Genomic DNA, 14,944 nt, shown 5'->3' with positions numbered 1-14,944 from the left:
AGTTCACATTTCTTCTTTGCTACTAATTTGATGGTGCGATATATAATATTGAGAATAATGATAGGATTGGATAATTATTTTGGACAAAGACCGTAGAGCGTCCAGCCAAATATGGTATTTTGGGCTGTTGGAAGTCCATATTAGTGTATGATTCAATCCGTTACCACTTTGGCATAAGTGTCGTTACCGATTATGATATCGATAGGACCCGGTTCTCGGTCAGCTAATATTAAGTTATTAAATTTCTTTAAAAGTGACTGAGGAACAGTTTCCTTAGCAGTGGGCAAGGACAAACGATGTGTCATTTTGAGGGTAGTTTGGATTTGGATATTCAAATCTTGTGTGGATATAAGAGTTACAGGACAAATGGTTTCATCGTTAAGGACCAATGTAGTCAATCACAACTTATCGACGGTTTTGGAGGATATGATGCTAGTTCTAGCGCCAGAATCAAATAAGCAACCGTGCTGTTAAATTTTTTAGTTGTAATCTTTCCCAATATCGTTGGTAGTAAGAATACAGAATTTTGCTTAAAACAAGTAAAAAGGCGTTAAGTTCGGCCAGGCCGAACTTTGGATACCCACCACCTCGGATATATATGTAAACCACCTTTCGTCAAAATCCGGTGCAAAACTCATACCTTATGCCCCATAGCCCCGATTTGGACAAAATACTAATAAGTAAAAGTCATTGTTCAATTGTATATAACAAAATATTGGTCTTTTTAGTACCTATATCCAAAAATAAACCGATCTGAATTATATACGACACGGATGCCGAACAGCTTAACATAAGTCAGTGTGTCAAATCTCAGCAAAATCGGATAATAAATGTGGCTTTTATGGGCCTAAGACCCTAAATCGGAGGATCGGTCTATATGGCAGCTATATCCAAATCTGAACCGATCTGAGCTACATTGACGGAGAATGTCGAGGGGCCTAAGGCAATGTGCTGTCCCAAATTCCAGCAAAATCGGATAATAAATGTAGCTTTTATGGGCCTATGACCCTCAATCGGAGGATCGGTCTATATGGCAGCTATTTCCAAATCTGAACCGATCTGAGCCATATTGACGGAGGATGTCGAAGGGCTAAAGATAACTCACTTTTCCAAATTTCAGTTAAATCGGATAATAAATGTGGCTTTTATGGGCCTAAGACCTTAAATCGGAGGATCGGTCTATAACGCAGCTATATCCAAATCTGAACCGATCTGGGCCAAATTGACGAAGGACGCTGAAGGGCTTTTTATAACTCACTGTCCCAAATTTCAACAAAATCGGATAATAAATGTGGCTTTTATGGGCCTAAGACCCTAAATCGGAGGATCGGTCTATATGGCAGCTATATCCAAATCTGAACCGATCTGAGCCAAATTGACGAAGGATGTCGAAGAGCCTAACACAAGTCACTGTCCCAAATTTCAGCAAAATCGGATAATAAATGTGGCTTTTATGGGCCTAAGACCCTAAATCGGCGGATCGGTCTATATGGGGGCTATATCGAGTTATAGTCCGATATAGCCCATCTTCGAACTTAACCTGCTTATGGACAAAAAAAGAATCTGTGCAAAGTTTCAGCTCAATATCTCTATTTTTGAAGACTGTAGCGTGATTTCAACAGACAGACGGACGGACATGGCTAGATCGTCTTAGATTTTTACGCTGATCAAGAATATATATACTTTATAGGGTCGGAAATGGATATTTCGATGTGTTGCAAACGGAATGACAAAATGAATATACCCCCATCCGTCGGTGGTGGGTATAATGAAAGGTATTGGAGACCAGTAAACGAATATGGTATTAAAAGTTGGATCCAAGTACCCAGCGGTATTGATATCGCATTCAGAACGAAGTGTCCCCACTCTAAAAACATATTAGAGAGTTAAAGATGGCGCGGCGGAACGGGCCCGGTTCGGCTAGTATATTATAAGTTGCAATCTGGCGATTAGTAATAAATGGGATAAACCAATCTTTATTACCAGGAATATGCAGGAGGTGCTAGATATTAACTTTGAATTGGATAATATGTAGCATATAACTGGTAAAAATGATGGTTGATGTCAGTTTGGAAGACAATTGATGGCCATGCACGCTTAGCATCCGGCCTTATTGCTCGTCGGAGGGGGGATTCGAAATTGTCTCAATGTCCCGGTAACATCTTGCCACACAAAATATAAAAACTTTCGCGTGCATATCAAGTAGTTTTGATTAGAAAGAACAAGATCCCAGATCGGTTTATATGGCAGCTATATCAGGTTATGAACCGATTTGAACCTTACTTGACACAGTTGTTGAAAGTAAAAATAAAATACGTCATGCAAAATTTCAGCCAAATCGGATAGGAATTGCGCCCTCTAAAAGCTCAAGAAGTCAAATCCCCAGATTTGTTTATATGACAGCTATATCAGGTTACGGACCGATTTCAACCATACTTGGCACAGTTATTGGATATCATAACGAAATACTTCGTGCAAAAATTCATTCAAATCGGATAAGAATTGTGCCCTCTAGAGGCTCAACAAGTCAAGACCCAAGATCGGTTTATATGGCAGCTATATCAGGTTATGGACTGATTTGAACCATACTTGGCACAGTTATTGAATATCATAACAAAACACGTCGTGCAAAATTTCATTTCAATCGGATAAGAATTGCGCACTCTAGAGGCTCAAAAATTCAAGACCCTAGATCAGTTTATATGGCAGCTATATGAGGTTATGGACCGATTTGAACCATACTTGGCGCAGTTGTTGGGTATAATAACAAAACACTTCGTGCGAAATTCCATTCCATTCGGATAAGAATTGCGCCCAAGATCGGTTTTTATGGCAGCTATAGTAGGTTGTGGACCGATTTGAACCATACTTGGCACATTTATTGGATATTATAACAAAACACGTCGTGCATAATTTCATTACAATCGGATAAGAATTGCGCACGCTAGAGGCTCAAGAATTCAAGACCCAAGATCGGTTTATATGGCAGCTATAGCAGGTTATGAACCGATTTGAACCATACTTTGCACAGTTGTTGGATATAACAACGAAATCCGTCGTGCAAAATTTCATTCCAATCGGATAAGAATTGCGCACTCTAGAGGCTCAAGAAGTCAAGACCCAAGATCGGTTTATATGGCAGCTATATCAAAACATGGACCGATATGGCCCATTTACAATACCAACCAAGCTACACTAATAAGATGTATTTGTACAAAATTTCAAGCGGCTATCTTTACTCCTTCGGAAGTTAGCGTGCTTTCGACAGACAGACGGACGGACGGACAGACAGACGGACGGTCGGACGGTCATGGCTAGATCGACATAAAATGTCGCGACAGTCAAGAATATATATACTTTATGGGGTCTCAGACGAATATTTCGAGTAGTTACAAACAGAATGACAAAATTAGTATACCCCTCATGTTAGGGTGGAGGGTATAATAAGGAGTAAGGAGTAAGAGCCTCGTAGTAGTAAGGATTCAAGGGTCATGGATGATAAGGGACGACAATTCAGGAGGGATTATACGTGCAAGCAACGTCTGAAATTCCTCAAAAGTATATATCGAGTTACCTGCTATCTTTTGGAAGTGGAGTTTAAAGCTTTTCACTCCAGCTTCCCAGAGGCCACCCAAAGAAGGCGCCCCAGGTGGAATAAAATACCAGTATTGCTTTAGTGGAGAAGCAAATGAATACGCAGACATAACATTTAGTGATAAGACAGGCCCTTCCGGTATAGTTCTTTATATCTAAAGGCCCTGCAATATTTATTCCTGTATGGACAAAGGATTTCGAAATCTCTACTCTTTTCGATGGTAATGCAGCCATATATTGAACTTGACATCGCTTCTTATATAATATGCAAGGCTTGCATCTATTTATGGTAGCTTTTATCAAATTTCTCCCTCTTGGAATTCAGAATTGTATTCGAATTAATCTAAGAACTAATTAGTTACCACCGTGAAGTGACAGTTATAGGGCAGAATTATTAGATGTTTTTCATTGTTTGAAAGAGATGGGTATGATGTAAGTCTGCCACAATATCCGCTCAGAATCGCAAAACGGGGCTAGACTCAAAAGTGGACTTAGTTTCGAGATTTGCTTTTTCATGGACAAAGCCAAATACTCCTTTGGATAATGTGCCCTTTGGATTACAGACACAAGGCGATTCAGTACGAAAATAATTTCTTCTATCGATATTCGACTGGAACTTGCATGGTAATTTTTCCGGTAGCGGGAAAATCCTTTAAATCAAAATCGGTAAACGTATGTCATGACACGTATAGCTCTTTGAAAAGAGGAAAAACGATCGAGAAGAATCTCAAATTTTTCGAAATAGCTAAAGTTTACCTTCAAAACTTTCATCTCGATTCCAATGGTCTCCAGATGTAATGGAAATTGTCGAGGCCAATCATCTGACGAGGTCCTGAGCCAATGTGGGCCTTCCCACCATAATTGGTTGTGGAATTCATCAATGGATAGCTACTTTGAAATGCCTTCCATTACGACAAGATTTGTGGTGAAATTGGATCATCCCTACCAGATCTGCTGCATTATAACTTTCGCTACAATTATGCAATTCGAAAGCCAGCCCGTGGGATCGAATAATTTAGAAATTCGAGAGAGTACCTGTATTTTCGAAAAGGTATCCTTCTCTAAAAATGGTTCTACAGAAAAATAGAACGAATTGGACATGGCGTTCCAACGAACGCCAACGTATTTGCAGTACTACGACCATCAAGTAAAAGAAAATCATCGCAGAGTATATCATCGGGGTCAATATCAGCCAAAATATCCTTATGATTCGCAGTCCACCTTCATCATCTATCCTCTGGCCTCCTTGGCATCTGAAATTGAATGGGCCCCCACAAGTGTGTCATCGACGTAGATCGAATTGCGAAGGATGTCACTTGCTATTGGAAAGACGTATTCAACATCGTCCGCTAACTGGAAAAGTGTCCTGATAGCCAAGTAAGGTGTACAGCTGAATCTAAACGTAACGGATTTCATTGAGTAGTCTTGGATATAATCATTGGAACTTTTTGAAATGGAGTGTGGGAAGGATGTACCAGAATCTGACGATACATTTTAGTAATGTCCCCATTAAAGACATACTGAAAACATTTCCATTTAAAAATTAGGATGGTTAGGTCATTCTGAAGGACTGATCCGATATGTAAAACATCGTTAAGACTAGAACCACTGGAATAGAATGATGAGGCGGCAAATAGTAATAGCAAAAATTACTTAGAGGGTCAGGAGGAGGACCTCTACGCATATGGTGCAAAGAAACGTACTAGAAAAGTACATGATCATACTCCTTCTTGAGATCTGGCGTTCGAAGTAGACGTGCCTCATTTTTATAGAACTGTGCTAATGCACCTTTCCTGGACTCCCCTATATGAAAGTCTCTTGTATATTCCTCCTTGAAGGAAGTGCGACTAAATATCTACCATCTCCATCACGTCGTGTGGACCAAATTCTCGCACAGGTCCTCCTGTGATCCGCACAGCAGGACCTATGGATAAATATCCGCAGCTCCTCCTGTGTCTATTCCAATTTGAGGGTAAAAAGTGAACTCTACTACCAAAGACCTTTTATTGCTGTCCTATTCTAACTTGATCGGCCTTCATATATTATTATACCCTTCACCTAAGATGGGGGTATACTAATTTCGTCATTCTGTTTGAAACTCCTTGAAATATTCGTCTAAGACCCCATAAAGTACATATATTCTTGATCGTCATGAAATTTTAAGTCGATCTAGCCATGTCCGTCCGTCCGTCTGTCTGTCGAAAGCACTCTAACATTCAAAGGAGTAAAGCTATTGGCTTGAAATTTTGCACAAATACTTCTTATTAGTGTTGGTCGGTTGGGTTTGTAAATGGCCATATCGGACCATGTTTTGATATAGCTGCCATATAACCCGATCTGGGATCTTGACTTCTTGAGCAACTAGAGGACGCAATTCTCATCCGATTTGGCTGAAATGTTTTTGTACAACGGCTTCTTCCATGACCTTTAACATACGTGTTAAATATGGTCTGAATCGGTCTTTAGCCTGATACAGCTTCTCTATAAACCGATCTTCCTATTTTACTTCTTGACTCTTCCCCTAAAGGCCCAATTCTTATTCGATTTGGCTGAAATTTGACACATATACTTCTACTGTGGTCTCCAAAATTCAATTAGCAAAGCAATACTTTTCTTTTATCCTTGTTTTTTTATGACCTTCAACAACTGTGCCAAATATAGTTTAAATCGGCGCATAACCTGATATAGCTGCCATATAAACCGATTTGGAATCTTGACTTCATGACCCTCTAGAGGACTCATTTGGCTGAAATTTTGTAATCATTTTCATATAAACCGATCTCCCTAAGAAGTAGGCTCCGAATCGGACCATATCTTGATATAGCTCCAATAGCATAGCAATTTTTTTGTATCCTTTGTTGGCCTTAAAAGAGATACCGGGAAAAGAACTCGACATATGCGATCCATGGTGAAGGGTATATAAGATTCGGCCGGGCCGAACTTAGCGCGCTTTTACTTGTTTTCAATTCCTTTTCTTGGGGTAGGATAACACATCATTTCATTTGAGTACAATATATTCTCGCCGTCTTACATGACAGTTTAGTGTTAGTTTTATTGGAAGGAGAGGGTCGCTCCCCCCGACCCTAAGACCCAAAAGACAATTTATTTCAATCCGGTAGGTCGGCTGTACGGCTGAACGTGACCCAGATTCTTGAATCATTATATCAACATAAGATTCCAATTCTACTGACATAGAATTTTCTTATAATTCACTTATTATCCCGCTACACGTCCAATTGAAGGGTATTTAGTGGGTGGGCCGGTCCCAGATTCTATCCCAAATATATATTCCATATTCATAGTCAACTCCCAAAGACCTAGCATTTGAAACCAATTTTGTGACGACGGACAATTATGCTCGTTTAAGGAGTTTTAGGGTTGGGGAGGCCCCGTAGACACCTTGGACCAAATTCTTATAACAGTTGTGTACTCTGCTTCCAAAAACCTTTCATTTGATATCCATATTTTTTTAATAAGCCCTACTGGGCTTATTTACCGGACAGTGTCCTGCGGAGGTAGACAAAGTCGGAACAGGAACGAAGGAAGCTCGCACGGCCATCACGGAAGGGTGGCTGAGAATGGTAAGGAGGCGCTCTCTTACGTCAGAGTGGCAACACCTCCCAACAAACAGGGAGCCGACAACGAGACAATCACGGCTTCTCTCAATATTGGAAAGACTAGGAGAAGCAAACATCCTAATACTAAAATATCAGGCAGTGCAGTGGCGAGAGACCCAACACAGCCTAACAAACAGGAACCCGACACGGACCCATGACCGATTTAAAGATTCGGAATACAGGGATAGGTAAAGATCCTAATATTGAAACATTAGGCAGCGCCGCGACAGGAGTCTCAATGCAACCCAACGAACAGGGAGCCGATGATGGTACCATCACCTACTCCCAAGAAGCCGATTTACTTAGGATTGTAGTATTGAAACATCAGGCAGTATAGGGAATGGAAACCCAATACAGCCTAACGAACAGGGACCCGACGATGGAACCACTAGCGACTTCATAAAGAGTCGGAAGACTAGACTAGGTAAAGAACCTGAAACGATGACATCAGGCAGTGCAGTGACTGGAAAGTCAATGCAGCCTAAAGAACAGGGAGCAGACGATGAGATCATCACCTTCTTCCAACATGCTCATTTACTGGAGGACCAATGATTGAGGTAATCCAGATAAACCTCCACCGGAGTGAGACTGCTACACACGCTCTGATGGAGAATATCAGCAAGGGCAAGATTCATATTGCCTTAATTCAGGAGCCATAGACGACCCGGAACAAAGTTTCTGGACAGATCCACATAAACTACAATTATTCCATGCTAACACTGGTATTCGGCCGAGGACCTTCGTTAATTGTGACAAAAATTAATTATATATTTTCCCCAGAGTTGTCAACGTCGGATGCAACAGTGGTGAGACAGGGAGATGGTGGATCATACCTGGCGTCACTTTATCTGCCTTTCGACTCTCCGACACCGGCACCCACGTCGCAGCTGCAACGGCTGGTGAGGAAGGCAAAACGGACAGGAAACGAGGTACTAATAGGGTGCGATGCGAACTCTCACCACATTTCGTGGGGTAGTACCAGCACTAATAATCGGGCCAAGCCCTGGCAAAGTTCTTGAATACTAACGACTTAATAACACTTAATATTGGTAACACCGGTACCTTTGTTAATAGGATTAGGGAGGAGGTATTAGATGTGACGATATGTTCGGAAAATCCAATCGATGAGTTTCAGGATTGGAGGGTCTCCATGGAACACTCTATCTCTGACCATCGCTACATTAGGTTTGGAATAGCACGGCCAGCGCTGAATCGGATAAGCTTACGGAATAAGTTGAAAACCAACTGCACAAAATTTGGAAGGCTTCTCAGAAGAAGACTTGGGCAAGATACTTTAGATTGTCCAACGAAAATTTCAACAGGATTACGATAGGATGACTCGAAGATGTCCTCTTCAGGAAAGGAAATCAGCCCAAGAAAAACTCTGGATGACCGGGGAGATTCGCAATACAATTAGATTACCAGAGCGACAAATCGTGCATCCTGGAAGCTTTTCTGCGAACAGGTCGAAAGCGTTAATGACGCCGCCAGGATAAAAAAGTTTCTCTCAAAAACCCATGTCCAAACTGAAACTTTAGTAGACGACATGGGAGTAAGAGCGGAGGCAACGGAGGACATGTTGAGGCTTTTGATGAAAACGAATTTCCACAGGATTCAAAATGACTCTCGGAGACACCGGAATCTTGGAATAATGGCGTTGATCGAATGTTTATAATTACGGAATTTTTGGTTAAGGAATCCTTGAGGAGCTTCAAACCATTTAAGTCACCCGGACCTGATGGTATATATAAGACCTTACTTCAGAAAGAGGCAGACTATCTGTCGCCTCGTATGGCCAAAATTTTCATAGCGTGCCTAGGACTTGCATATACTCCGAAAGCCTGGCAGAAGGCAAGGTGGTGTTTATACCCAAGCCCGGCCAGGCAAGTTATGCGACACCAAAGGCCTACAGACCCATAAGCCTTATGTCCTTTCTATTCAAAACCATGGAACGTATTGTGGACACCATGATAGTATGACATCAAGCAAACTGCTCAAAACAGCATGCGTATATCAATGGAATGTAGTTGGAGACCGCCCTGCACGAGGTTGTGCATAAAATAGAAGTATCCTTCGATGCTAAAACGTACAACCTGGCGGTATGCATTGACATCGAGGGGGCTTTTAACTATGTGCGGACCGACACACAGATCCAACCGGTAGGGAACCGGTGGATAAATTGTGTGTTCCATGGCATAAATATAAATGAGAAAGTGGATCAGGGCACGCCACAGGAGGCATTTTTTTGCCACTCCTATGGGTGGCCACCATAAATGACCTATTGCGCATGCTGACTAGAGAGGGACTTGAACCCGTCTGCTACGCAGACTATATTATGATACTTCTAAGGGGTAAGAATCCGAACGAGCTATGCAGAAGGGCCGAAAGGGTCTTGCATATGACATATGACTGGGCTAGTCCCAGAGGTCTCAATGATAACCCAGAGAAGACTGAAATATGCATGTTCACGAGGAAGACGAAGCTGGGCCAATTGAACTCTCCCCGTTTTCTCAATAAGACAATTTCGATATCTGACGAGGTCAAATACCTAGGTGTGATCTTGGACAGGAAACTGTATTGAAAGTGTCACATTCAGGAGCGTATTGAGAAGGCTCACAGATGTTGGGCACAATGTGGAAGGACCGTAGGCTCGAAATGGGGCTTGAATCCGAGGATAGTCCACTTGCTCTACAAGAGCGTGATTATACCAATACTTACTTACGCCTCAGTAGTTTGGTGGACTGCTATGGAGAAAAAGTACAACAGGTTCAGAGAACATGTTGTCTTGGCATAGGCGGAGTGATGAGGGCCACGCCCACTAGGGCACTGGAGACTATTCTAGATATCCGATCCATTGACATACAGATTAAGTGTGAGGCAGCCACTGTGGCTATGAGACTTAAGGCGATGGGAGAATGGATTGAGGATGGGAGCAATTCATACCATCGCGGTATAATCGAAGCGACGATAGGAAAGCTGGAAGGAAAGGAAGAGGTTTCCGATCGGATACCTGAGATGATCCTTGAAGTCGAGTGCAAGGCACTGATGCCAGAGGCACAGTCATGGATTGACGGAACCCTAGTATTGTCATCTGGAAAATCATGTTACTCGGATGGATCAAAGATAGAGTACAGAGTGGGCCTGGGGGTTTACATTGAGAACCCAGGGACTGAGATCTGTTTTAGACTGCTTGACCATAATACGATCCTGCAGGCGGAGATCCGGGCGATCACGGAATGCGTGAAGTGGTGTGGTGCTAACGCGAGGACGTCGAGTGTGAACATCTTTACCGACAGTAAAATTGCATTAAAGGCAATAATAACCAGGACGGTAAGGTCACGAACAGTCTTGCAGTGTAAGAAGGAGATTAAAGTCTTCTCTGAAGATGGAAAAATCCGCATCGTTTGGGTGCCGGGCCATAACGGAGTAAGGGGGAAATGAAAGGGCAGACTAACAGATACCGGCACTTAGGTGGAGACGCAATACCAGACATGAACCAACTTAGGGGAGTGGTATTGAAAACCATTAAGGATTTTGGGCGCAATTTGAATACCAAGTTCGTACTCTACTCTTAAAAATCTTTCATTTGATACCCATATTGTCCCAATCGGTAAACATGTCCGTCCGGGTGGGTTTTGGGTTGGAGCGTCCCCCCTAGGTTGTGTGACCAAAAAATTTCATATGAATTTCGTGTTTGTGGGGTACTATATGGTGGCATACAAAATTTCGCTTAAATCAGTTAAATTGGACGAGAATTGAGCCCTCTAGAGGCTCAAGAAGTCAAGACCCAAGACGGGTTTATATGGCACGTATATCAAAACATGGACCAATTTAAACCATACTTAGCGCAGTTGTTGAAAGTGTCACCAAAATATAACGGGCAAAATTTCAGTCAAAACGGACGAGAATTGCGCCCTCCAGAGGCTCAAAAGGTCAAGACACAAGATGGGTTTATATGGCAGCTATATCAAAACATGGACCGATTTGGCCCATTCACAATCCCAACCGATCTACACTAATAAGAAGTATTTGTGTATTTTGTATTTTGTAAATTTCAAGCGGCTAGCTTTACTCCTTCGAAAGATAGCGTGCTTTCGACAGACAGACGGACGGACATGGCTAGATCGACTTAAAATAACATGACGATATAGAATATATATACTTTATGGGGTCTCAGATGCATATTTCGGTATCTCTTTTAAGGCCAACAAAGGATTAAAAAAATTGCTATGCTATTGGAGCTATATCAAGTTATGGTCCGATTCGGAGATATCGGTTTATATGGGAGCTGTATGAAGCTAAAGATCGATTCAGATCATATTTGACACGTATATTGAAGGTATTGAGCAAAGCCGTTGCACAAAATTTAAACCAAATGAGCCATCTAGATGCTTACGAAGTCAAGATCCTAGATCGGTTTATATGGTAGCCATATCAGGTAATGCGCCGATTTGAACTATATTTGGCACAGTTGTAAGAAGTCATAAAAAACAAGGAAAAAAGAAAAGAATTGCTTTGCTAATCGAATTTTGGAGACCACAGTAGAAGTATATGTGTAAAATTGCAGCCAAATCGAATAAGAATTGGGCCTTTTAGGAGCTCAAGAAGTAAAATATGGAGATCGGTTTATAGGGAAGCTGTATCAGGCTTAAGGCCGATTCAGACCATATTTGACACGTATGTTGAGGTCATGGAAGAAGCCGTTGTACAAAATTTCATTCAAATCGGATAATAATTAGGCCCTCTTTAGGCTCACAAAATCAAGATCCCAGATCGGTTTATAATGCAGATATATCAGGTTATAGACCGATTTGAACCATACTTGGCACAATTGTTGGAAGTTATAACAAAACACCCCATGCAAAATTTCTGCTAAATCGGATAGGAATTGCGCATTTTATCGGGTAAAGAAGTACAGATTCAAGATCGGTTTATATGGCAGCTATATCTGGTTATAGACCGATTTGAACCATATTTATCACAGTTGTTAGAAGTTGTTATAAAACACCTCATGCTAAATATCAGCTAAATCGGATAGGAATTGCGCCATCTAGAGGCTCATGAATTCAAGACCTCAGATCGGGTTATATGGCAGCTATATGAAAACATGGATCGATATGGCCCATTTACAATCCCAACCGACCTACACAAATAAGAAGTTTTTGTGCAAAATTTCAAGCGAATATCTTTACTCCGTTAAAAGTTAGCGTGCTTTCGACAGACGGGCGGACGGACATAGCTCGAGCGACTTAAAATGTCATGACGATCACAAATAAATTTATTTTATGAGGTCTTAGACGAATATTTTGAGGTGTTACAAACAGAATGAAAAAACTAGATGCTCAAGAAGTCAACATCCCAGATCGGTTTATATGGCAGCTATATCAGGTTATGGACCGATTTGAACTATACTTGGCACAGTTGTTGGGTATCATAACAAAACACGTCGTGCAAAATTTCGTTCCAATCGGATAAGAATTGCGCACTCTAGAGGCTCAAGAAGTCAAGACCCAAGACAGATTTATATGGCAGCTTTATCAAAACATGGACCGATATGGCCCATTTGCAATACCAACCGACCTACACTAATAAGAAGAATTTGTGCAAAATTTCAAGCGGCTATCTTTGCTCCTTCGGAAGTAAGCCTGCTTTCGGACGGACGGACATGGCTAGATCGACATAAAATGTCGCGACTATCAAGAATATATATACTTTATGGGGTCTCAGAGGAATATTTCGAGTAGTTACAAACAGAACGACGAAATTAGTATACCCCCCATCTTATGGTGGAGGGTATAAAAATTAAAACCGAATCAGTCAAAGTTTAGTTCCATGTTTTGATATAGCTGCCATATAAACCGATCTGGGGTCTTGACTTCTTGAGTCTCTAGAGTGCGCAATTCTTATCCAATTTGAATGAAATTTTGCACGACGTGTTTTGTTATGATATCCAACATCTGTGCCAAGCATGGTTCAAATCGGTCCATAGCCTTATATAGCTGTCAAATAAACCGATCTTGGGTCTTGACTTCTTCAGCCTCTAGAGGGCGCAATTCTTATCCAATTTGAATGAATTTTGGCACGTAGTATTTTGTTATGATATCCAACAACTGTGCCAAATTTGATTTAAATCGGTTCATAATCTGATATAGCTGTCATATAAACAGATCTGGGGACTTGATTTCTTGAGCTTCTAGAGGACTCAATTTTTATCCGATTTGGCTGAAATTTCGCAAGACGTTTTTTATACCCTCCACCATAGGATGGGGGGTATACTAATTTCGTCATTCTGTTTGTAACTACTCGAAATATTCGTCTGAGACCCCATAAAGTATATATATTCTTGATCGTCGCGAAATTTTATGTCGATCTAGCCATGACCGTCCGTCCGTCCGTCTGTCTGTCGAAAGCACGCTAACTTCCGAAGGAGTATAGCTAGCCGCTTGAAATTTTGCACAAATACTTCTTATTAGTGTAGGTCGGTTGGTATTGTAAATGGGCCATATGATATAGCAGCCATATAAACCGATCTTGGGTCTTGATTTCTTGAACCTCTAGAAGGCGCAAATCTTATCCGATTGGAATGAAATTTCGCACGACGTGTTTTGTTATGATATCCAAGAACTGTGACAAGTATAATTCCAATCGGTCCATAACCTGATATAGCTGCCATATAAACCGATCTTGGGTTTTGACTTCTTGAGCCTCTAGAGTGCGCAATTCTTATCCGATTTGAATGAAATTTTGCATGACGTATTTTGTTATGATATGCAACAATTGTGCCAAGTATGGTTCAAATCGGTCCATAACCTGATATAGCTGCCATATAAACCGAACTTGGGTCTTGACTTCTTGAGCCAATTGAGGGAACAATTCTCATCCGATTTGGCTGAAATTTTGCATGAGGTGTTTTGTTATGACTTCCAATAACTGTGCTAAGTATGGCGTAAATCGATAAAGAACCTGATATAGCTGCCATAAAAACCGATCTGGGATCTTGACTTCTTGAACCTCTAGAGGGCGCAATTCTCATCCGATTTGGCTGAAATTTTGTACAAGGGCTTCTCCCATGACCTTCAACATACGTGTCTAGTATGGTCTGAATCGATCAATAGCTTGATACAGCTCTTATATAAACCTATCTCCCGATTTTGCTTCTTGAGCCCCTACAAGGCGCCATTCTTATCCGAATGAACTGAAATATTACACAATGACTTCTACAATGTCAATCAGCATTCATTTATGGTCCGAATCGGACTATAACTTGATATAGCTCCAATAGGATAACAGTTCTTATTCAATATTCTATGTTTGTCTAAAAAGAGATACCGCGCATAGAACTCGACAAATGCGATCAATGGTGGAGGGTATATAAGATTCGGCCTGGCCGAACTTAGCACGCTCTTACTTGTTATTGTTACTTTCAACAACTATGTCAAATAAAGTACAAGTCGGTTCATAACCTGATATAGCTGCCATATAAACCGATCTGGGATCTTGACTTCTTGAGCCTCTAGATGTCGCAATTATTATCCGATTTGCCTGAAATTTTGTACGACGGATTCTCTCATGACGATTAATATACGTGTTTATTATGGTCTGAATGGGTTTATAGGCCGATACAGCTCCCATATAAATCGATCTCTCTATTGTACTTTTTGAGCCCACAAAGGGCGCAATTCTTATTCGAATTGGCTGACATTTTACACAGGTCTCCAACATATAATTTAATT

The sequence above is a fragment of the Stomoxys calcitrans genome, chromosome 1 (genome assembly GCF_963082655.1).
Source record: "Stomoxys calcitrans chromosome 1, idStoCalc2.1, whole genome shotgun sequence".
Lineage (NCBI taxonomy): Eukaryota > Metazoa > Arthropoda > Insecta > Diptera > Muscidae > Stomoxys > Stomoxys calcitrans.
The sequence above is the reverse complement of the archived record's forward strand: the minus strand, read 5'-3'. Positions refer to the sequence as shown.